A 2,712-nucleotide genomic window follows, 5' to 3' on the forward strand; every position below is an offset into this window, starting at 1 on the left:
CCTTATTGTGAAAAGAAAAATTCTACAAAGAGATTATTTTGGAAATTGGTGAAACCTGAATAAAGATTATGGATTCAATTAGGAGTCAGCAACTTTTTCTCCAAAGTGCCCAATAGTAAATATTTTAGGTTTTGGGCAGCACAGGGTCTCTGTCCCAACCACTCAACTCTGCTGTAGTGGCAGGCAAGCAGTGGTAGAAAATATGCAAACAAATGAGCATGCTTTAATCAAATAAAACATTATTTTGGACTATAGACTTGAAAAACACATTAGTGTTTACCAGGGGCAGAGGATGCAAATACAAAGGGGTAGCATGAGGGAGTTCTTTGTACATGGAAAGAATACGCTCTGTTGTCAGTTAACAGTATTAAGTCAATGTCAATTTCCTGTTCAGGTATCGTACTACTTGTCACATAATCTGCTACCACTGGGGGAAGCTACTATGCTTTTTTTTTTTTTTTTTGCAATTTCTGTGAGTCTATATTTATTTCCAAGTTAAAAGTTTATACTATTTATTGACATTTCATTTTGGCTTACATATAATTTTACGACACAAAGTATTATTCTTTTTAGATTTCAACAATTTAAAAATGTAAATATTCTTTTCTCATAAGTTAAACAAAAATAGGTAGTGGGCAATGATTTGATAGGCTAACCATTACATTAGATATAGTATTTTTTCTTCATTTTGATAATAGTATTTTAAGTATTGTGTCATGGTCAGGTTCATGTGTCAATTTGGCCAAGTGGTGTTACCTGTTTTCTTGGTAGGGCAAGTGCTGGCCTATCTTTTGCAATGAGGACATTTCATAGAATTAAATCATGATCACGTCAGCTGTATCCACAGCAGATTCCATTTGTAATCAGCCAAGGGGAGTGTCTTCTGCAATGAGTGATGCTTAATCTAATCACCGGAAGCCTTTTAAGGAGGATTCAGAAGAGACAGGCTCTCTTCCTGCTTCAGCTGCTAAGCCTCTCCCGTGGAGTTCATCCTGACCTTCCATTGGAGTCGTCAGCTTCACAGCCTGCCCTATGGATTTTAGACCCTATGTTCCCACGGTTACGTGAGACACTTTTATAAATTTTATATTTATGAGTATTTCCTGTTGATTCTGTTTCTCTAGAGAACCTTAACCAATACATATGGTAAAAGATTGTCTTTGTTTTTAGGAAATGTATTTTAGGAAATACATAATGATATGTAATGTCTGTATCTCCCTCTCAAACAGTTCAAAAACAAACAAATAGTGTATGTGGTATGTATGTATGCATGTAAAAAGAGGGAAGGATAAAGCAAATGTTAATATTTGAATATTCTGGTGGAAAGATTAAGTTACAATTCTCAGTGAACATATTTTTCTTTAGTCTTATTGATTAACAGTTTTCCTACTCAGCAAATATTTCACAGCAGCGTTTACATCCTTATTTCTCAAACTATAGGTTATAGGATTTGGCATAGGGGTCACTACTCCATAAAACACGGAAATAAGTCCCTCTGAAGCTTGTATCTTGTTTTTTCCAAGCATGTCTTGAGATTTGGGTTTTGCGTACATAAAGAAAATGGTACCGTAAACTATGGTCACCACAGTTAGATGCAAAGAGCAAGTGGAAAAGTCTTTGTGTCTCCCTGTGGCTGATTTCATTCTCAAGATGGTATAGAGGAGAAACATATAGGGGAATAAGATGACCAGCAGTGGAAGAACCAAGAAGGCCATGTTGGACACCAGCATGGTGATGATGTTGAGGGATGTATCAGCACAAGCTAATTTTAGGACAGCTAAGATTTCACATAAGAAATTATTAATAATGTTATCCCCAGAGAAAAGCAACTGCTGGCAAGATCTGTTTGCACAACTGAGTGATGCCACCAGAGAACTGTGATATGGAAGTCATCAGCACAAACACCACCTTGCTCATGATGATGGGGTACCTCAGAGGGTTGCAGATGGCCACATAGCAGTCAAAAGCCATCATGCCAAGGAGGAAACACACTGCTGACTCCGTGGCAAATCAAAGGACCATCTGCACTGCACATTCAGAGAAGGAAGTGCTTCTTTTCTTTGAGATTAAGCTCACTAGTGTTGAGGGAATGGAGGAGGATGTGTAGCAGATATCCAGGAAAGAGAGATTTCCTAGGAGGAAGTACATGGGGTTGTGAAGGTGAACATCAAAGATGATTGCTATTATAAGAACACCATTGCCAGTAAGAATCACTAGATGCATCATAAGAATTAGAGCAAAGAATGTGATCTCAAGTTTTGGATGGCCAGAACGACCCAGAAGAATGAATTTTCTCACAAATGTCTGGTTAGTACTATTCATGTCTCAGCTTCAGGCAAAGAACACCTACAATAAAATTTTCACTATAAAGTGACAAATGTAACAAATGTCTTGAATAAGTATTAGAACAAAGTGAAATAGTAAGAATGTTGGCTTAGGAACTCTCATCTGTTTATTTGCAGCTATACCTGGGAAGTACACTGGTACTTGGAAATTGAGGTTTCTATGCCCCGTGGCTAATGTATTGAGGTCAAGATACAATCAGAAACAAATTCAGAAGTAACCTTTCCTGCAGTCCATAACATAGTCTTGAGTTGAGGTTTCTAAAATCCCTGGAATGTTACAGACTATAGACCTGACTTTATTTCATTAGACCCCGTGAGTGGGCAATGGTGAAAGCAAAAGACAATTCAATAAGAACTGGAACTGAGA

The 2,712-nt window shown here is 37.5% G+C and overlaps 1 pseudogene; it reads right to left on the reverse strand.

The window, feature by feature from the left end:
• Nucleotides 1–1,367: 1,367 nt before the first annotated feature.
• On the reverse strand, nucleotides 1,368–2,322 carry LOC143676141 (olfactory receptor 13C4-like; annotated as a pseudogene).
• Between the last annotated feature and the right edge of the window lie 390 nt (nucleotides 2,323–2,712).

The sequence above is a fragment of the Tamandua tetradactyla genome, chromosome 3 (assembly GCF_023851605.1).
Source record: "Tamandua tetradactyla isolate mTamTet1 chromosome 3, mTamTet1.pri, whole genome shotgun sequence".
Lineage (NCBI taxonomy): Eukaryota > Metazoa > Chordata > Mammalia > Pilosa > Myrmecophagidae > Tamandua > Tamandua tetradactyla.